The following is a 23,493-nucleotide window of genomic DNA, read 5'->3' as shown; positions in this document are numbered from 1 at the left end:
TAGGTAGTTACCTATTTCTATCAGGAAAAAAGCCTGGACAGTAAAATAGTTGTTCAGGACACAGTGAAAGTAGAGCACCTAGAAAACTCTCTCAGTAGCCAGGGAAAAACATACTACTTGAGCTCAGGTCCATTATTTTCTCATTAGAGTTCTCTCCTGTAGAATCAATGAGGTCCTTTTCACTTGTTGGGAATGTTCTGAAAGAAAATTGCTTCATACTTACCAAAATAATAATCAAGTGTTAGTTCATGCAGAAATATTTTCTGGTATGACATCTACAATGTTTGTAAAATGGACATTACCAATGGGTTATGAAAACATTTCTGAGTTTCATATAGACAAAAGTAACTTGGGAAGATTCTTGCCTGTTGCATGTTTTAAGTCATCAGAAAGGCAGCAACCCCTGTCCCCAACACACCCTGGAATTACAATCAGCTTCAATTCACATCAAAGTACCTTAAAAAAAAACTCAATGAGGTAATTAGACATGTTCCTGAGAGATAATTATACCATGTAATGATGACAGTTTCCCAGGGTGCCACTGGGCTGGCTCTTTCAGAAAATGAGCTATCTCAGCGAATCCCGTAGACTTGTAGCTGTAAGGAAAGACGCTCTTCTCAGCAGAGTTAAAAGCATATGATATGAAAAGGGTCTTCCATGTGACAATGACTGCAATAAATTACCAGTATGGTTTCTGTTTTCTGAGATGGGCTCAATCCATCATTTTATTGAAAAGGTTCCATTATGCTAATGGCCTGCAAAATCACATTCTGCTGTGGCTGGAAGGTCATAAGGGGATATAAATTTTATATTTAGAACCAAGAAGTTGTATTGCAGTCGCAGGTTCCAAGGGTTAATAAGAAGCCATCAAAGTACACAGAAGGACTTCTCAATGTCAACTCTGCACGAAGTTCTCCTCCCGCAGCCAAGAGACAAAAGGAAAATGTTGTTCCAAGTTTAGTATTTTGAAAACATACCATGGTATGTAAACTTGGCTCCAAGCATAAGATTGATCATTTGAGGAAAAAAAAATTACCTCTCCACTGAAATTTTGGGGCAATAGTAGCAACAGATATATTTTAAATAGGACTTTATCACATAGTATGTAGGCTCTCTGACTTCTGTGCCCTTTTCAAAAGATTTTTTAAGATGCACAAGATGTACAAAATTAATATGCCTAATTTTGTGTCTACAAAGGAGAGTACTTGTGTTTTGACCAGTCCTGAATTTCATAACTCAGTAAATCATCATGAAAAACAAATATGATGAGCTAATTATTCCACTCAAATTGAATATTATTCCCTAGACAAATGTTTTCTTTCCATCTTTCTAGAGATATTGATTTTTCTCAAGCATCAAAGACTAGGAACATAACCCATGAATCTATTGTATCCTCCATCTATCAATAGTTTGCAGTTATGGGCAACAGTCAAGTTAAAACACATTTCAACCCAATAGCTCCCACTAGACCAATTCTTGTAAATCAAAGCAACAATGAGAGAAAACAGTTGCTCTTTAGAAGTGCTTGCTTGGTAAATATTTGGCATCCAATATTCTCCTAAGAGCAGGACATGGATAACAGTAATTTGCTGGCGGGAGTTAGCTTTCTGCTTTCTCTTTTTCTACAACTGAGAGTGGCTACAGGAGTTTCTGTTTTTTTCAGTTCTGGAGGCCATATTGAATGGGTCACTGAGTACATTTTAATGACACTCTAAGGAGTTGATGAGTAAGAAGCTAGCTTGTGGTCCAGGGCCAGGCATATTTAATCTTATAACTGCATTAAAGTACAGAGATGGAGTGGCACAAGCTGTTCTTTTCTGACCTGGAACTAATGTGACAGGAAGAGGAGAAAATCAGTTTGAGAAATATGTTTAAAATAGTTGGGAAGCCTAGTTCACAAAACTGTACTAGGAGAAGATTAAGGTGTACCTCCACATGACATATTCAAATCATAAAGCTGTAAACACATTCAAATATGTCTTTTCTATTTCTGTCATATGTTAGTAATCACTTGATATTTCCATTCAAATCAAATGCCAAGACTATGAAAATAACCCTTGTCTTGGAAAATTATGACTGGAATGATTTTTTTAAATGTAGATTGGTTGATGGATTTTGGGGTGGATGACGGTCCTTTCACTGGTACCTATAGCACAAGTGCTAAATGTACAGACTATGCAAAAGCTAGGCAAGGACCCATGACCAGTTGATCCAATTCAGTAAAAATGGAACATGAAGCAAAAAGACTGCTCATAAAACTTCAGAATCAAGACTTTTGAGCTGTGACATCTTGGGAAGGAAATTTTATCTGTGATCTTAGTTTGGGGGTAAAATAAGAAATGATGGGTAAGATAATATAAGCACAAATGTTTCATAAACTGTTCCGTGTAAGGTAATGTTTAGTGTTCTATTGATATTAAAATGCTATGTTCCTTCCATTAGTTTAGAGTAACAGTTGGAAAGAAAGGATTCTTTGTAATCATTTGCGCACTAAACAGGATGGTGGCCCTTCCATTTTGTAGCCATCAGAAAGACAGCTGAAGCACGGGGATAAGGCAGAAGGCATCACTGGTGTTCTTTTCCTGCAGAGTAGAGCTATTATTTGAGCTGTTTCACAACTCTGTGGGGGAAAGCATAGCTTTTTTTTTCTTTTCAGGAGAAAACCAAAGTATATTTGTTCAGTAGAAAAAGTAATTCCAAGATGTTTTGCTTTACTGCCTTGTAGGAACGTAACAAAATATGGATGCATCCCAGCAACCTTTTTCTGGGTGCTCTTTAATTATATTTTATCACCTACCTACCTTCTTTCCTAACCTCCATGAAGTTCTTAGAACTAGATTGTACAGCATCCTGTTCTCCACATTAAGTAATGAGCTGAATATAATGTGTGTGTGTGTGTGTGTGTGTGTGTGTGTGTGTGTGTATGTGTGTGTGTGTGTGTGTCAGTTGTGGGGCCTGGGCACTGTCCCTGAGCTCTTCAACTCAAGGCTAGTGCTCTACCACTTGGGCCACAGCATTTATGCTTTTCTGGTGTTTAATTGGAGATAAGAATCTCCTGGACTTCCTTGCTTGGGCTGGCTTTGAACCTCGATCATCAGATCTCAGCCTCCTGAGTAGCTGGTATTACAGGCATGAGCCACCAGCATCCAGCTTGGATATAATTTTTGATAGCTGATTGTTTCCCATTTGCATGACAATCTTCATTTCACCTTATAGTGAGTCACACATTAACAGTGTCATCACAGCATGAACATGTTTAGCAGAGCCAAATAAATCCATTAACATGACATCCACAGGATGTAACCAAAGGCAACATTTAGTTAATCTTGGTCACACAGAACTTTAACTGCACGTACAGCTCCTCCAGTTTTCCTTCCTCTTCTACCAATTCTGTAGTTTCTTGAATTACTAAAGTTTTGAACTTGTCTAACAAACATGCACACACAATCATTTGTTCCCTTTTGGTGGCCACAAAATGGTCACATGATCTAACTGAGCAGAGGTCTGTGAAGATGGAGGTGGAACTCTATTCTTTACCATGCAAGAGACAGGAGAAAATGTGTTCCAGTCATTTCTGTTTGTCTACCTTGCCTGAGATCAATAAAAATGTATATACTCGCTGGGAAGGAAAATAGCTCTTTGAGATCCATACTAGTAAGTTTTTGTGATTCTACATTTACTTTGAGCCTATGAAGTGAAAGGACTCAACCTATAAATTCCCTCTGTGGCTGTATCTCCACAGCAGTAACCCAGAAACTGGTTTGAATCTTGCATGGCAAATGTTTTTCTACTTGTTAAGATGTCAGCACGTCCTCTAAAACTCCTATGCTGAAATATAGTATATCAGGCTGCAACCATGTTTGGATATAAGGTCTGCATAGTTTTAATTAACTAGAATAGGTCTTTAATTTGGGACACTTCCAATTTGACTAGTGTACTTGGAAAAGTAAATTCATTCTCAAGACCTGAGAGCACACAGAGGCACTATCACAAAAGAACATGCTTAAATCAAGGAGACAGGCTTTGCCAGAAACCATGCCTGCTCAAAGCCTGGTCTTGGACATCTAGCCCATAGTACTGTGGGAGGCCAATTTCCTACAAAAGCCCTAAAGCACTCAGAAATGGTATTGTGCTATGAAGCTCTAGCAAATCATTATGCACCATTGGATGTTATGAATGAATTGAATTATGATGTTTCCACTATAAGTTCTGTTCTGATTATTTTGTAAAAGTAAACAAATTGAATAGTTCCACTGTAATTAAAAATAATGAAACTAAAGTTTGAATACTTTTTCTATTTAAGGACTGTATACAGAATAGAATAGAAAATACTAGTTCAAAACTAACATCACATAATTATGGTTAACTTTTCAACAATTGGACCATATGAATAATTTGAATAAAAAGGAGCTCTATTTTTTCTCTAACTTCTCATTGTTAAGTATCTGATAAAATTTCTATTGTACACATTATACAACATAGACTGGTTTCTCATGAAGTAATTAATTAAATTTCGTATAGTTCCTAAATCCTGTTTTCAATAAAACCATCTGGAATTACACTTACATCCTGCTAAGGTTCATAAAAAATATAAATTTATATATGACTAAATTTAATTACGACTCTGGTAAAATTGTGAAAGTAATTACATTCTGTACTGTTAACCTAAATATAATTTCTTAGTTTTTTTGTAACTTTAAAACCTGAGTTAATATCAAATTGTGCTACTTAATAACCTTGAGATCACCAGACGATCTATCTCAGATAGAGCAGAAACCACAATAAATAAATGTAAGTTTCAATGTACATATTTTGTTTTTATAATTGTTTTGATAGTACTGTTATTTGAATCCCAGGGCCTCATGCTTACCCAGCTAGATTGCTAGGCTGGTAGCTTTCTACCACTCGAAACACATTTTCTGCCTTAATTTTTACTGGTTATTTTGAAGATGACATCGTTGTAGATTTTTGTTTTCCGAATGGCCTTGAACCATAATCTTTGACATCTCAGTTTCCTGAGTAGCTAGGATTACTTACCTGGACCACTGATGTCCATAAACTAGATTTATATGCTGTGAAGTGGCTACATTTGGGCTCATGTGACTGTAGAACAATGCAATGTATATTCAGAAGCTTTGCTGATCTGCTAAAATGCTTGTATATGACAGTTTCCTATTACTTTCCCTCCTACTCATTCTGTAACACAAAGTGTTACGGTGGGTCAAAGTTGCAGTTAGTTAGCTGGGCTATAAACATAAAAGCACAAATATTCATCCAAGAAAATGGGTTTTTGTTTTTCAAGTAAGAAAAAAACATTGTTTTCTGGAAGTAGTCAGTCTGATCTATAATAAGAGAATATACTGAAAAACAAAATGTGAGAGAATACAGCAAATTGTAGACAGTCTGATAAAAGTGAATTCAACTAACCCTTATTTATAAAACCAAAATTTAAAAACAAGCCATGAAATGTGTTAATCTCTGAAAAATTCATCTAATTTATTGGCCCAATCTATGACATATTTAAGTGAAAAAAGGATACCAAGGGTTATCAATGTTTAAAAAGTAATGTACCTACTACCTGATGAATGTAACTGTGTTACCCCAACAATAAAATACAACAAAAAAGGGATGTCAAAATAACTATATCAATGGAAAGTTATAATTAGACTTTTTCTTTATTGTGCTAATAAATTCATTTTAATTTTTTTACATTATTTGGATGATAAATTCATGACCTTGTATTTGTTAGTCATTTGAGCCAATCTTCTGTCCTTTTTTTTTTGAACTATTTTTATTTTAGAGATAAGGTCTTGCTTATTGCCTGGGGGGGGTGTAGACTAAGATTCAACTTCCTAATCTATGCTTCCTTCCATAGTTAAATGACAGGCATGTAAGAACTAGCTTTTTCAGTGGAAACAAGAGTTATGGAAAGTTTTTTCCACCCCTGGCTGGCCTAGAGCCACTGTCTTCCCAGACTCTGGCATTGCTTCTTAGATAACAGAAATGCATCACGATACCTAATCATGTAGTCTTAGGAACATTTTGCCTAGATTGGACAGGCTCAAGCCACAATCCTCCCAATATCGGTCTATGAGTAGCTAAGATTACAGCTGTGAGCCCCAACACTCATCTTCTTCTTTCCCATCTCTATAATCCTTTCAGAAAGCTGAGATTTTATCCCACCAGAAGAATCTCTACTTTATATTTATTAGATAACTCTTTGGTAAACAATAATTGAAAATTTGAAATGGAAAATCTTTTTCATTTGTAAGTCAATTAAACCATTCTTTCAATCACAGTATTTTGTCAAAAGTCATGAGGCAAAGCACTGGTGGCTCATTCCTATAATCCTAGTTACTCAGGAAACTGAGTTCTAAGGATTATAACTCAAAGCTAGCTTAGGTAGAAGAGTCTATAAGACTCTTATATCAAATTATCTAGCAAAAGTTAGAAGTAGGTGAGTGACTCAAGTGGTAGAGCACTGATCCTAGGCAAAATACTCAAACCAAGAACATTAGGCTCTGAATTCTGGTACACAATGAATGAACTAACAACATAATGATATAATTTTCATTCTTTCATGTTCAGGAAGGCAAATCTGGTATAGTTGATTTGAAGTATATTATCTAACTATTTGCAAAAATTTATTTCAAATTTTTGCCCACTTTCCCTCTAAGAACACATTCATTTGCTAAATATAAGATACAATTCAAATTTCAGTGATGTTACTCTTGGGATAGTCAATGCAATTTTTTAAATGTGTGAAAATATTTAGTTATTATTTAAAGAGATAAAAAATGAACAAAAGACACATAAAGGAATGTTTAACATCTCTGGTCAGAAAGGAAATGTAAATCAAAACAAAACTGAGATTCTACCTCACATCAGTTAGAATGGCCAATATCAAGAAAACTGTCAATAATTAGTGCTGGTGTGGAGGTGGCCAAAAGGGATCTTTATTATATTGTTGGTGTGAATGTAAGCCTGTTCAACCACTCTGAAAAGCAATACGGAGGTTCCTTAAAAAAGGCACTAAACATAGAGCTCAGCAACTCCACTCCTGGCCATTTATCCAATAGACCACAAAAAAGGCCACACTCAAGCCACCAGCATAACCATGCTCACTGCATCATCATGTACCATAACCAAGACAGAATCAGTCCAGATGGCTCTCAGTTTGGATGAATGGGCCAAGAACATGTGGTATATATACACAATGAAATTCTATTCATACATGAGAAAGAATAGCATTGTGTCATTGTAAGGAAATGGTAAGACTTGGGAAAAAATTATATTAAATGAAGTAAGCCAAAACCCAGAGAAACATAGGTTACATGGTTTCCCTCATTTTTTGGTAGCCAGAATGTGCCTATAATTTACATGTTAACACACTGGGGGCTAAGCAATAGGTTACAAATAAATTAACTAAAGTATAATAGACTCTATCTCTATGGAGAGCAGAAATAGTGAATATATATATATAGTCATAGGCTTGAACTAGGCCTGAGCAATGTACCTGAGCTCCTGCAGCTCTAGGCTATCTCCCTACTCCTGGGCCTGGGCACTGTCCCTGAGCACTTCAGCTCAAGACTACCACCCTACCCTTGAGCCAAGCTCCACTTCCTGTTTTCTAGAGGTTAATTGGAGGTAAGAGTCTCAGTTCCTTTTGTGTCTGGGCTGGCTTTGAACCTTGATCCTCAGATTTCGGCCTCCTGAGTAGCTAGTATTACAGGCGTGAGCCACTGTGCCAAGCTAATGGTATAATTTGTTTAAAAAAGATTAAGTGAAAGCCCAAAAATAGGTATCTGGACATGGATACTTGAAAGAAAAGAGGGTAGAGCCAAGGAGAGAGGGGGAGAAGAATGAATAGGAAGGGGAAGGATTCAGGAAGGAATTAATTGTACATACCACAGAACTGAGAAATGTAAGGGGAGGGATAGGTAGAAGGGGGAGATGAAGATGTTGAGGTGGTTACACATATCAAAATGCATGGTATACAGAAACTGCTGGTTAAATTGCAAAATATTCAACACATAACCTAAACTTAAGAGAAGCAAGGGACAAGGTGATGTGAAAGTGGTGAGGGAGAATGCTGAAAGGTGTGAAGGAGTTAATAGTGAGTGAGCAAGAAGCACTACATTCATAAACTGCTTTGTAAGATGACGGTTAAATGCATTAAAAAGACACTTTACAAATATAGGTACATTCATAACCTTACACTAGAAATCAATCTGCTGGTGCTGTTTTTTGCTTGCTTGCTTGCTTGCTTGCTTGCTTTATTTATTTATTTATTTATTTATTTATTTATTTATTTATTTATTTATTTTTGCTGGCCTTGGGCTTAAACTCAGGGTCTTGGCACTGTCCCTGACCTCCTTCTGCTCAAGGCTAGTGCTCTACCACTAGAGCTACAATTCTATTTCCTATTTTGCTGTTTAAGTAGAGATAAGAGTCTCTAGAATTTATCTATCCAAGTTAGCTCTGAATGAAAATTCTCTAATCTCAATCTGCTGAGTAGCTAGGGACATAGGTATGAATCATCTGAACTTAGCAAGAGAGTCTTATTTTCTTTTATAGCTAGCCTATAAATACCCAGTCAGGAGGCTAAGAATTGAGAATCTTGATTGAGAGGCAGTCCAAGCAGGCAAATCTACCTTGAGACTTTTAATAGCCAGCAAAATGCTGAAAGTGAAGGAACAGCTGAATTGGTAAATCACCAGCCACCAGTGGAGGTTGGAAGACAAGCAAAAGCTCAAGTTCCTGAGTTGAGGCCATTATGGTACTGGTGCACGCACACGTCATGTGCACACACACACACACATGCACAACATGCACACACCTATCTACTCACAAGTGCTAATTCCAGTTTTCATGGCACAAGTGTGATACTTTTAGATGCTAGCTGTCACACATAATAACATTTGTAGTAAAAATTCCACAAATTTTCCACTATTGGGTATTTATTTGGTTATAAATTGACTTTCTTTCCACCTGTCGCATGGAAATGAATCCCAGAAGCCTGCCTGCATTTCTGGCACATGGTCAGATGAGTGCCAAGATGGAGTCATGGCTGCAGTGGTCTGACTTAGTTCACGGCCTGTCAGATACAAAGCTTTCCATGCTAGCACACACTTTGTGCCCTCTGGAAAACTAAAGAATGCCCAAGATGACTTCCATGGTGAGGAAGACTTCCCAGCAAGGGCCGGCCACATCAGGTTGGAACAGAGCTGGTCAAACCAGGACTCACTGAGCACCCAGTGTAAGTGCCCTTTTTTTCTTTGTCTTCTCTAGAGGTCTTTGCAGAGGTGGCTTCAGAAAAATCAACACATGCTGAGGCCCCAGCAAGCACGTCTAATCTGAGTGTCCCACATAGTTTGTCTCCTATAATTTATGTTTTCCACACTGTAGCTTAAGCTGCCCATGCACTGAAACAACGAACCACAGACAACCACAAGCTGTGGCTCATACAAGAGCATGGTAGACAGATTCCTCTCTGGGCAGGATTCCTGCTTCCCCCTTGGGGCTTCTGGGCTCCTGGCCTCCTTCTCAGCACCCTGCCTGCTCATATTCCTCCCAGCTTGACCTACTACATACAGCACATTCTCTCCTCCTTTATAAGTACTAAAAAGATTCAAGCTCAGAGAAATGTTTCCTGAATACAGAAGGAGAAAGATGGATAGACTGAAAGTTACAGTGACCAGCTATGGTCACTAAGTCTAGAATTCAGAGCTGTCCACAACAGGAAAACTACCTTTTTATGTCATCTGCCTCTGTATGCATAGTGTTTAGGTTACAGTGAGACCCAGCTCTGCCCACACACAGGAGTAGGGCATTCTGTCTTATAAGCCTGCCCCACAGGGACCACAGGTATGGATGGGGAGTAGAGTGCATGCCTGGCATGGAAAGGCCAGGGGTTCTATTCTCTGCCCCAAGAGTAAACAATGCCTGTTTCAGATGTCCATCTTAACTTATCCTTCCTCTACGTACTCTTATCGCTTTGACTGTACACTCTTTCCTTCTAGATTGACATATAATTTGTACATATGTATGAGGTATAATATTTTAATTTTTATCTATACATATCTATAACACATTAATTAATTCAGGGATATCACCCCAGCCATCATATCAGAGTTCTAGCATTCCTTTATGGCCATGGCACTCAAAATGTCCATTCCTAGCCACATTTGATGGAACCAACCTAGATGCCCCTCAGTAGATGAGTGGATTAACAAGATGTGGGATTTATACACAATGGAATTCTATGCTGCTGTCAGAAAGAACGACATCACCCCACTTGTAAGGATATGGAAAGACTTGGAAAAAATCATATTAAGTGAAGTAAGCCAGACTCAAAGGAACTTAGGCTCAATGGTTTCCCTCATTTGTCATAATCAGTAGAAACCTTGGACTCTCCTGGCAGAGATTTACAATAGAACAAAACCTAGATACATAAGGCCATATAGAAAGATGCTAAATAAAAGGACCTCCAGGATATAGAAACAAAAGCCATATAATGAGTAATTGTTGTCCTTAATGTATTATGTTATCTCTCATCTCTTTTGCTGTCTCTTGGTTATCTCATATTGTTACAGTATATCACTTTGTTATCTGATATATTGTATATATGCTTATTTGGTTATTTGAAATCAGATAGGGAAGGGGGGGAAACAAGATGAGGGGCGGGGGTGGGGAGAGGGAAATGGGGACCAAGACATGGAAAGGGTATCAATGTATGTGAATTAATGCACCTTCTATCTGGTGAATATAATGTAACCCTTCTATTAATTACAATAAAATATATAAAAAAGAAATATAACATGCATTATTGTTAATATTGTCACCTTCCTGTATCCTAGAATGTCAAGACCCGGTCATCCTGTAAAACTGTAACATTGTCCTTATTGACAGCTCTCAGCCTCCGCCCATCCTCCTCACTGTCCTTAGTCTACAGTTAAGTACTATTCTACTCTCAATTTGTCTGGGGTCAGCTTATGTTCTCTGTTTTCCTCACATATGCACATCATCTAAACTGCAAATTACTTGAGGATTGGGTTCTTCTTCTTAATCTTTTTGCCTTCTGTTCCCACCTGTGGGCTTATTATACATTCAACGACTCTGCGATGGTGGAGGAAAGAAGTGAAAGCTGAGCAAGACAATGTATGCCTGTATTCCCAGCATACATGGCGGAGAGGGGGATCTGAGGTCAGAGGACTGAGGTGCAGCCTAGCCTGAGTTATAGATCAAAAACCTGCCTCAAGACAAAGAAAGAAACAAAGAAACAAAAACAGAGACCATATAAAGAGGAAAAAAATTAAGAGACTTCTTTCTCTGAGACACCTCTGGAGTGGCTGATCATCTCGGCCTCTGCCTTTCACAGCAGTGAAGCTTCCTTGGGGCCAGGCTCTTTGCTTGCATCTTGTACAAACCCAAGGCGCATTCCCTCCATTATCTATGTGTATTTATTCATCATTTCCCCAGTGCAAGATGTGAAAAACGAGATGTGCAAGGGTTGTATTTTATGTGTTGGAAGAAAATTTTTGACAGCTTGACAGAGTAGCCCTCACCATCCACATGCCAGGCGATGAAAGAACCTAATACATCCGGCTGACTTGCATTTGATGAGTGAGCCTTCAAAGGGGTAAACACAAAGCTGCACGTAATTACAGGGCAGCACCCGCAGCTGCGATGCCAAGGAAGGGGCAGGTCTTGCACTGGGACTGAGGGACCGACCCCTTGGTAAGGAGCCAGAGCCAGCTTCCCTGCCTCCCCCTCCCCCTAAGATGCCAGCCTGGCAGGACTTCCACTGCACAGAGCCATTTTGCTTACATTTCTAATACTGAAAAATGATGTCCTGGTAAAAATGTCTGTGTTGGAAGAAAAATTAAATTCCTGTTGGAATTATAATGCATTCTAAATACTCCGCAATGATATAAACTCAAAGTTGCTCTAGCTGCCAAAATTTTGTCATTTCAAGGGTTTATGCAAGAGGCTTGCCTCAGTGCTGTCCAAAAACACCAAGAAATTCACACACTCTGGCTGAAGTCATTAGCATGTAAAACACACATTTTCATATACTTGAGATTTGATTTTCGATAAAATGAGAATTAAGTCTGAAACTTATCACTTTATTTCATTAGCAGATTTGTATTGGGCAGATGTTAGCTAATTTACAATCCCAGAATCATTTTCACTTTGTTCTACATTCTATCAGTGGTAAATATATATATTTATATATTAATAAGAACACATTCTCGAACAATCATAAGGTACAGATGGTATGCACCTACAGTAAAAAGTTTTGAAAGTGATTACATTGATTTTGAATATTTTTCACATGTGTTTATTATATTTTTCTACTTAACCTTTCCAAAGTACCACACAAATTATTATACTATGCAAATTTCATCAAAACTTGTCTCTGTAGTAGGAATATAAGTTCTTATGTGGTAAAGTATTTTTCATTACTAATTAAATGTCGTCTTATATGGTGGTAGAGTATTAAGGCTTGAAAATAACTTGAAGAAATTAACAGAAGTGTTATTTTTTAACAAAATTATTTTATGACATTTATTTGTCTACTTCACAATCAAAATATCTAGGTGGCGCCTGAGCAGGAGCTGTGGAGTGAGACGGTCCCTGGTCTGGTCCTGCTTTGTCTGGACCTGTTTCCGAAACCCTCTCCTTGTTTCTCCACCTGCAGTGGAAATTGAGGCATGGGCTGGAGGGCCGGGCAGCCGTTTCATGGAGGCAGAGGCCCGCGGGAAACCTGCGGATCTTGACGCGTGTACCCCAGGCTCTTGCTGTTCACTCCCGCGTGGCCAGGTCAGGTGAGCATCCCTAAACTGGGCCCTTTTATCCCCTTGCTAACACTACCAGGCAGCTGCGTTCTCACCAGGAAAAAATCCGGCCCCTGTGAGGCCCTGCAGGACCCCCGCCCCGTTTCCTCCTACCCCTCCCCACCTAGGGTCCAGTAGCTCTGGTTTTCCTGGCCATGGGTCCACAGGTCTGTGGCACCCTTAGGGACGCTCTCCTCAGATGCTGCCCTACTGAAAAGAGCAGCGCCACCACTCTCCAGTCCCTCAACCTCACTCTCTCCACTAGCCACAGGAAACTCCATTAAGCTCCATTTGGTGGGTTTCTATTTCCTGCTACAATCCAGGCATCTGTACAGAGGAGCAATCCAATCCCCATGTGTTTAAGAAGTTAATTAACTGCATGACAAATGTTAGAGAATATCCGTCTCTTTTTCTAGGGCTCAAGCTTCACTTTACCTGCGGTCCTTCACTCAGGAACCCCTAAAACATGCAGACCAAATTCACACACAGGCACTGTGAGCACAGAGCTAGTTTACTCAATGGTTGTGTTTATAAGTTTCTAAAACAATATAGGTTACTCATTAATCAGGCTTTGAACAGTGTTCAAATAACGTTTACTATCTAGGGCAGTGTCACTCAGAGTGTGGCCCCTAATCCTGTAGTACTGCCACTACTACAGGTTAGTAGTTGTGGGTTCTTTTCAGCAATGCAATTTCTCAACCTCTGCCCCAAACCACCTTGGGTTGGGCCCTGCCATGTGTAGTTTAATAAACCTGCAGGGGGACAGTGATGGGACAGCAGACTTGAGAACACTGCTCTGATCCCGCCAGGGGTGCTGATTTCACTGATGGAGATAACCACTGGCAGGTGAGTGTCATTGTCTGAAGTGGCTTGTCTGAAATGCTTCCGGGACATTTTGCTGTGAGCTGGGGGAGGGACATGTGTGCAGGACAATCTGAGCGCACGAAATGTGGGGGATCTTGTGGATCTCAGAAAGTATTTTGTTCACAGGATCTCCTCATCATGGCTACGTTTTGGTTTGGGCTTGTGATCACATTTTAGTATTTCAATTTTCTTAGTGCAAACATTATATTGTAAAAAGGTTGTTAAATCATGGTACTACCTCTCAAGTTGACCAGATATCTTTTTTCACCTACCGTGCATAAAGAGGAATATTCTCAGATTTTTAGCAGTCTACTTCTGAGAAACGGTACTGACTCTTCACTTGCGCCAGAATATGGGTAACTAAATACCCATGAGTAATTAAACACCTCTGGGTAACTTAATGCCTAGCATCTCTCCTTTACTACCTGAACACCAGCCCAGATTCCTATTTGACTCGGTAAGTAAACATGTTAATTACTTCAGGAGTACTCACCTAAACCTAGTAATTCTCCCATTCTAGGACTGAAGACATCAAAATAACATGTCACATACAAGGCCATATGCATCTACACAATAAACGGGCCTGAAATATAGTATACACAGGAGTGGGTTTCTCAGGCTTGACTTTTTAAAGCAGTTAACAAATAATTAAATAAAAAAGAATGTCACCAAGAAGCTGCAATATGTATTGTCTGAGGTGAGGGGGCCAACAGGAAAGGAACAGGTAAATGGAGGGATGATAGGCAAATACAATTATAACAGCCCACATTGGAAGTGAAAATAAACCGGGAACTTGTGTAAATAGCTGGGTGTGGGACAGGTGGAGGGCACAGCAGGAACTGGTGGAATCTGCATTGTTCTCATAGCCTAGGGCTGCCCACCAACACACTCCCTCCTGACCCTTTCTAACTGTAGCTGCCCAGTTTCACAACATCATAACGTCCTCATTTTATCATACTTACACCCCACAACCTCCCTCTTCCTCATTTCTTATATCTTCAACTCTGAAGTCCCGATGCAGTGATGACTAAAATCTGGTCTGAGTTGTTGAGGCCTCTGCCTCCTCTTTCCTTTTGTCTGCCGGTTCTTTCCTTACAGGAATGATGACAGTGAGCACTATTTGTATGCATTATGCACATAAATAGACATGTTCAATAAAAAACCTCTGTGCAACTATTTGAAGGAAATTAAGAAAAAATACTTAAAAGAGTGACCAAGGTGCTTTCAGAATTTGCAGGGGAATTATAATTGACAACATTGCCTTCCATTCTCTTATACAGTCACTCCGGATTCCAGTAACACCAGGACCTTGCAGGCAAATTAGCCCCAACTGTGACTGATTGCACAAGTTGGAGTCTGATAGACCTCATGATTCTCCTCAATGATAAAGATTTTCACAGAGCCTCACAAAGCCAGACTGGAGATAAAGACCAAGGAGACCATAATTGGACTAAAAGAAATGAATTATGCACACCTCTTGTCCCTTGCCCCAATTTTTTTTCCTACTGAAACCTGAACTCTATATCATTAGCCCAGAAAGAAGGGGTTGAGGATGCCCAGTCCTCTTCTGTCCTCCTAGGAAAGCTATACTCATTCAATTCCTTTCTTGATTTTCACTATCAAGTTTTCCCTTCGGCTTCAGGACAGCTGGAGCTGGCTTGCTGGAAGTCCTCGGCATCAGGCTTCCTCTGGTCCAGGATTCTGATAACATTTCTACTGATTTGGCGCCCTGTGTGAGTACAGATGAGCTATGCACTCTTCAGAGCCTCCCACATACCACCAGTACAGAAATTCTTCCCAGCCTAAGACATGCAGAAAGCCGAGTTTACTTATACTAGTTTTCTTAGTCTAAGGCAGGTGTTTTCAGGTATTCCCCTACATGGACTGAGTTACATGTTATTGATACATACATGGGTAGATAGGAAACTTCTTATACAGCTGTAGACCAATGTGGTGTGTCTGCCTTGCTTTCGTTACCTGTCTTCCTGCCTGGCATCTGCTGATCCACAAGGACTCCAGGACCCACAAACAGCTGGAAGACCTGTACTCTGAGGTAGTTTCTTAGAAGGTGATGTATAAGAATTAATTATTTTCAATCCACTTTGAAAACCAGGTATATGACCTAGAGAGTCAAATTACTAAGAACTTGCTTAACAACTTGCTCATGTGGAAAACAGGATAATGAGGAAGGGCAAAGGAAAACAAAGTATCATTGTCCTTCAAGTGAGAATGAAACAAGATAATAAAATAATGACACTCAGGGCAGTCTGGAAAGACTGTATACTATAATTGTACTCAACCAGTGAGGAACCCTAGGACAGACTTGGGCATTATGAAACAAATTGTTTCCTGCAGCTTCTGAGGGTATGCTTGCCTCCCAGACATCCGATCTTGCACAACCACCAGTGAAATCACAGTACTTCTTCTTTGAGTTCATTCTTTGAGCTTAGATGGATGCATGTGTTTTTTTTTTTGTTTGTTTGTTTTTTGCCAGTCCTGGGCTTGAGCTCAGGGCCTGAGCACTGTCCTTGGACTCTCTCAAGGCTAGAGCTCTACCACTTGAGCCTCAGCACCACTTCCGAATTTTTTCTATGTATGTGGTACCGAGGAATCGAACCCGGGTCTTCATGCATGCTAGGCAAGCACTTTAACCACTAGGCCAAACTCCTGGCCCTGCATGTGTTTTTTGAATGATGTATCCTAGAATTTCTGTATCTCCACCCCTTGCCAATTGAATCAGAATTCCTGGCTATAGAATAAACAAAAAGAATTTCCCTTACTGTGACATAGGAATTTCTGAAAGCAGCTTACTTTGTAATTCTTCTGCTTACGTAAGTTTGTGAGCTATGACTCGAGGAACAATAATACATTATTGGTTTTACTAAAAGAACATAAATCATATAAGCATAATAGTTGCATCCTGCCATTCCAAATCACACTATTGAAATAAATAGTGATGATATTTAAAGAAATAACATCTTGGTTTACTTCTTGTAAATCAGGAATCAACCTCTTGTAAATCAACATCTTGTATACTTTTAACTGTTAGTTTTATGAGCTAAATAAACCAAAATTGTGATCAGTTATTTAGTCTTTTTATAATTTTGAGTAATTTAGTGAACATTTATCTCTTCTTTTCTAGGGACTTTGAGTTGAAATGGCAGTTAATTGGAAAAAGAAGACTCTTCTCAGAGAGAGATTAAATACATTCCATAATTGGAAGTAAAGAACAAAAATAGGATGAAATAAACTTTTCTGACAGCTGATATTAATCTAAACAATGGTTATCTATTAGTATAAAAAAGAAGGAAAAATAAGAGTTTATTCTCTCTGTTTTTTCTTTTGGCCAGCTGTAGGCCTTGAACTCAGGGCCTGAGCTGAGCTCAGGGCTTACTCAAGGCTAGAGCTCTACCACTTGAGCCACAGCACCATTTCTGCATTTTTTTCTATGTATGTGGTACTGAGGAATTGAACATGTTAGGCAAGCACTCTACCACTAGCCCAAACTCCTGGCCCTCTGTCTCTGTCTCTCCCTCTCCTCCGCCCCTTCTCCTCCCCCCCCCCTCTCTCTTAAAGCACCTTAAATTCTATTTGGAGGGTTGGGTACTTATAAAACAGGTAAAACAGCAACTACCAAAAATCAAATACAAGACCTTTGAAAAAGAAGTCAATCTTTTTTTTTCGTATTTTTATTGTAATTAATAGAAGCGTTACATGATATTTGCCAGATAGGAGGTGCATTAATTCACATACATTGATACCCTTTCACATGTCTTGACCTCCATTTCCCTCCCCCCCACCTCACCCCTCATCTTCTTTTACTCCCTTCCCTATCCAATTTCAAATAACCAAATACAAATATATCCGATATATCAGGTAACAAAGTGGGATATTGTAACAATATGAGATAACCAAGGGACAGCAAAAGAGATGAGAGATAACATAGTACATTAAGGACAACAATCATTCATTATATGGCTTTTGTTTCTATATCCTAGAGGTCCTTTCATTTAGCGTCCTACTATATAGCCTTATGTATCAAGGTTTTGTTCTATTGTAAATCTCCGCTAGGAGAGCCCAAGGTTTCTACTGAATATGACAAATGAGGGAAACCATTGAGCCTAAGTTCCTTTGAGTCTGGCTTACTTCACTTAATATGATTTTTTCTAAGTCTTTCCATTTCCTAACAAATGGGGCAATGTCATTCTTTCTGACAGCAGCATAGAATTCCATTGTGTACAAATACCACATCTTGTTGATCCATTCATCAACTGAGGGACATCTAGGTTGGTTCCATATCTTTGCTATGGTGAATAGTGCTGCAATGAACATTGTTGTGCTAGTGGATTTAGTATGTCCTTGTTTCTGGATGATTGGGTAAATGCCAAGTAGTGGAACTGCTGGGTCATAGGGACGCTCTATGTTTAGCCTTTTGAGGAACTGCCATACTGCTTTCCATAGTGGTTGAACGAGTTTGCACTCCCACCAACAGTGTAGTAGTGATCCCTCCTGGCCACACCCCTCCAGCATCTGTTGTTATTCGTTTTCCTGATCCTGGCCATTCTAACTGGAGTGAGGTGGAATCTTAGAGTTGTTTTGATTTGCATTTCTTTTATGACCAGAGATGTTGAGCATTTCTTTATGTGTCTATAGGCCATTTTTGTTTCTTCTTCAGAGAAGACTCTCTTTAAGTCTTTGGCCCATCTTTTAATGGGATGGTTGTTACTTTGGAGATTAGTTTTGGAGTGATTCAATTTTTTGAGCTGTTGATATATTTTAGATATGAGGCCTTTGTCTGTTATATGGTTGGTGAAGATCTTCTCCCACTCTGTTGGCTTTCTAGTTAATTTACTAGCTATGTCCTTTGCCATACAAAAAGCTCTGCAGTTTAATGCAATCCCACTTATTCAGCCTTTCTCTGATTTGTTGTGATTCTTGGTCCTTATTAAGAAAATTTCAAACTGTGCCAAGGAGGCCTAGTGTATCTCCTATTCCTTCCTGTAAAGTTTTCAGTGTGTCAGCTTTTACCTCCAGGTCTTTGATCCATTTGGAGTTAAATCTAGTGCAAGGTGATAAAGAAGGATCCAACTTTAGTTTTCTGCAGGTGCTTAACCAGTTCTGCCAGCACCACTTGTTGAAGAGGCTATCTTTCTTCCATTCTATTTTTTTGGCTCCCTTGTCAAAGATTAGGTGGCCATAGGTCTGTGGTTTAATATCTGGATCTTCAGTTCTATTCCATTGGTCTTCAGGACTGTTCTTGTGCCAGTACCAAGCTGTTTTGATAATTATAGCTCTGTAATAGAGTCTAAAGTTTGGTATTGAAATTCCTCTTGCGCTGTTCTTTCTAAGAAGTGTTTATGCTATCCAGCGTCTTTTATTATTCCATATGAAATTTTGGATTCCCTCTTCTATTTCTTTAAAAAATGACATTGGGATGTTGATGGGTATTGCGTTGAATTTGTAGATAGCCCTTGGCAAGATTGTCATTTTCACGATGTTGATTCTTCCAATCCAGGAGCATGGGAGGTTTTTCCATTTCCTTAGTTCTGCTTTAATTTCCTTTTTCAGGGTTTTAAAGTTTTCATCAAAAAGGTCCTTTATATTCTTATTTAAGGTAATTCCTAGGTACTTCATTTTCTTTGAGGCTATTGCAAAAGGAGTTGCTTTCCTGATTGTTGCCTCGTTCCTCTCACTGTTGATGTAGAGGAAGGCAGCTGATTTTTGAGGGTTAATTTTATACCCTGCTACCCTTCCAAAGTTTTGGATCAGCTCAAGGAGCTTGGGAGTAGAGTCTATAGGATTCTTTAAATACAGAATCATGTCATCTGCAAATAGGCAAAGTTTTACTTCCTCTTTCCCTATTTGGATCCCCTTTAAGCTTGCTTCTTGCCTTATTGCACTGTCTAGGAAGAAGTCAATCTTTACAATGTGAAGAAACGTTAAGAAATTACTTCCATTTCAGTTGAACTGGAGTTAGATCTTAAAGTTGACCAGGAAAAATCAATCTCTCATATAATCTACATGTTCATTTCAACCACAGAATCTAGGGTATCAGAAGAGCTTTCCCCGGGCTGGGCTTGTGCTAAGAGAAGTGTCCTATACAGCACTCCTGCTCCCCCCCACACACATACGTGCACTTGCTCGTGGTGTTATAACCAGCCCCAGAGGACATGCCAGAGAGTGACTAGCTAGTCACCAGCCAGAGGGCATGAGACCCAGGGCACTTGAGATGCCAAGGAAAAAGCTCAGCTCTTCACAGAACACATAGGACGACATTGTGCCATTCAACACACTGTGAACATTTACTGTTTTGGTTCAAGTATTAACACACTTTAATTAGACCATTAGACATTTAGTAAAATGTTTCTAGAGTCCAAACAGAGAATATATTTTCACTAAAATATTATGTTCTTGAGATTAAGCCCGCTGAAAAGTATCAATAATCCAAAATTTGTGAATCATAAAAGAAAATTCTGAAGACTAAAAGCAGTTTCATAATAAAATAAAAACTATACTTGACATTTTTCAGATAAATATCCACGGCAACATAGATTAATAAGATATAGTAGAAAACTGAGTCAAATTTTGTAAATCCACACACAGGAGAATTATTCTAATATTATTAATGTTGAGAAAATGAGTAGAAAGATCCCAGTCATAAAGATTCATATTCATAAAGTACATGAAGTTATTTTTATTTTTGAAAAGACTTTTGGAAAGTATATTATATAGCTAGTTTATAGATCTACAAATATAATCAAATAACTCGGTCAATAATTATTTTGAAACTGAATATTTTTATTATATTTTAGTATCATGTTTAATTTTCAAGCATATTTTATTGTGATGAAACCTATAAGATGATGGCTGTCCCATCAGTGAACAGGGTATGTAATTGTTCAGAGTGGGATGTTTGGAATTTTACTTAACCAAATCTTTTAAAACATATCTTTGCAACAAATAAACTTTTTTCAGAAACTTAGGCGCTGCTGTTTGGAGGTGTATTAACATGGTAACATGTAGATCCTGCTTATTTGCTTTAAGTGAGTAAGTAACAGGCTATGGTTATCTATAAGGAAACACTGGTTACCTCCTGATAGTCCAGCTAGGTTTGGTCTGGAGTTTGGCCTAGTGGTAGAGTGCTTGCTGCACAAAGACCCAGGTTCCATTCTTTAGTATCACATATGTAGTAAAGGCTGGAAGTGGTGCTGTAGTTCAACTGGTGGAGTGCTAGCCTTGAGGAAAGTCCAAGGGCAGTGCTTAGGCCTTGAGTTCAAGCCCCAGGACTGGCAAAAAAAAAGCTAGGTTGTTTTATAATCAGACATCTAGATAGATAGATAGATAGATAGATAGATAGATAGATAGATAGATAGATATTACAGAAAATGTATCTCTTAGATGTTGCTATATCTGTGGTGGAGGAATGATGTCAAGCCTTTTCTTTAAGAAAACTAATTATCTGTTCTCTTAAATAGCACTTCATATTGTCCAGTTGTGAAATATGGCTCATCAGGGTATGATATAATAATATCCTATCTTATTATGCACTCATTCATACTAGAGAAACTCAGCCATTCTTTTAGAAAAGTATCTGTCCTCTGTGAGTTCCTGTAGGAAAAGGACAACATAATAAGCTCTCATTCCAAACTCCTACTCTGCCAGACTCTGTGTTACAGTCTGGGCAGTTACTGCTTGTCTACTTGAGTTCATTGATTCTCTCTTCGGAAGTGCCCAGATTCTTTTCTAAGTATCTGTTGAGTTTTTAAATTTCATTCAAATAGCTATTATGTTTTCTACTTTTTCCTATTATGTCTGTTTTCTTTTTTAGGTTTCAGATGTTTTCTTTGTATAATTTAATTCAAATAAACATACTTTATTTTGCATTCTGCCTCAGATTTTTTCCTTTTAAATATTCTCATATTTGTGGAGATTTTAATCCTTTAGCTTATAATGCATGTTTATTTGTATTTGTAGCACAGAAAATAAATTTCTTTCTGCTCTTCACGACTTCTTCCTGGAACCCTGGGACAATCAGGGTTGATGTGTACATCTGATGTACATACCTGGAAGGTAGCAGGGGAATAGCCTAGGATTTAGGCTCAAGTGTTACTTTTGGCTAAACACAAGACAAGGGTGTCCAGAAGTCACTTGTGAGGAAGTGATTGTGGAAAGCTCCGTAGCACCACTGAGGAAGGGCCCTCTTCTGTGACAAGTCTCCAGTGATTCAATTCTCTCGTCCTACATGGAGGGAAACCTCAGAAAAACAGATTTCCCCTCCAGGTGAAAAATGCCTTTACTGAAAGGAAATGTCCACTCTATTTTGGGTGCCTACTGTTTCTCAATTAGCCTTAAAAAAAAAAGTCTCCATACAAAAGAGGCAAACATGGTGGTGGCATCTCCCCTACACTGGAAGGAAGATTCTCTTGCTTACTTCGGGGTCAGAGCAGGGATTTGCCTTTTCTTTGGAGGCATCAATTCCACACCCCCAGCGTACATCTTCAAGACTGACTGAAACATATTCTGCTCAAAACATCAGACATGTCATCAGTCTAAATCCAATATTTCTATCACCTTCTGCTGGAACACATTCATCTATTTTTATCTTCTTCATCCCATTTTTTTTCATTTCTCAGTTATTTCTTCCAGTCTTCTAGTTTCCTGTATGTGTAAAATTCAGGCTTTTTCCCTCTGCAATGGAGGGAACCTCAGTCCCTTCATCGTTCCTGAAAGCTATCATTCCTTTTCTGTAAGCTCATCTATGAAGTTTGAAATCTATTTGACTTTATTTAGTAATATTATCAGGAAGAAATTCATCTTATTTTAGTTTACACATTGTTGTTCCCAGGACTTAGTGGTACTGAGAAGTGTGTTTTGCCCCACTGTGTGAGGAGGGTTTAATCTATTCTGGAAAGTTGGCAAGTTAGTATTTTCACATACAGAGACAAAATTAATCCTGGTGAATCTGGGACTGTTTCTACTGGAGAATACCAGACTAAGGAAAAGACAAACATACTGTCAGAATAACAAAAGGTTGGCTGCCTGCCATGATTTAAATGTTTGTGTCCCATTCTATAGTTGTGCTGAAACTTATTGCCAAGGTAACCGAATTTAAAGGAGGAAATATAAGAGGTTTTATAAAAATGAACTCGTGAGTCATGACTGAAAGTCAAATAAGAAAATATTCCACCTTGAATAAGTAAACGACCAGAATATATCATCCCTAAAACAGGTCTCTTGCTGGTGCAGTGGCTCACACCTGTAATCCTACCTACTCAGGAGGCTGAGATCTGAGGATCATGGTTCAAAGCCAGCCTGGGCACAAAAGAACCTGAGTCTCTTGTCTGCAATTAACCTCTAGAAAACAGAAATTGGGTCTGTGGCTCAAAAGGTGGGCAGTAGCCTTGAGCTGAAGAGCTCAGGGACAATGCCCAGGCCTAGGGGTAGGGTGGGAGCCTTGAGCTGAAAAGCTCAGGGACAGCACCCAAGAGGAGTTCAAACCCTATGACCCACAAAAACAAAATAAAAAGGTCTCTTTGGTGTGTAGATTATTTTAAGCTCATTATTTTGAGAAATATTAGATATAGCATCTGGTCCTTTTGCCATTCCAGAACTTCTGTCCTGAGAGGCTGCAGCCTCCACTCCCTTTGTGGAATACACAAATAAGGAACCAGAAAACAGGAAGCAGAAAATAGGCTCTCATCTGACTAACATACAACCTACCTGCAACTTGATCCTGAAGAGCTGTGAGGAAGACATTTCTATCCTCCCTTAACAACTAGTTTCAGGTAAC

The 23,493-nt window shown here is 38.9% G+C and overlaps 1 protein-coding gene across 1 annotated transcript in view; it reads right to left on the bottom strand.

Annotated features, from left to right (window-relative positions):
- Prkn (parkin RBR E3 ubiquitin protein ligase) overlaps positions 1-23,493 on the bottom strand; it is a 912,456-nt gene that overhangs the window by 557,692 nt on the left and 331,271 nt on the right. The gene's annotated exons all lie outside the window — the stretch shown is intronic.

Source organism: Megascapheus bottae, chromosome 8 (assembly GCF_031878675.1).
Source record: "Megascapheus bottae isolate mThoBot1 chromosome 8, mThoBot2.hap1, whole genome shotgun sequence".
Lineage (NCBI taxonomy): Eukaryota > Metazoa > Chordata > Mammalia > Rodentia > Geomyidae > Megascapheus > Megascapheus bottae.
The sequence above is the reverse complement of the archived record's forward strand: the minus strand, read 5'-3'. Positions and strand labels throughout refer to the sequence as shown.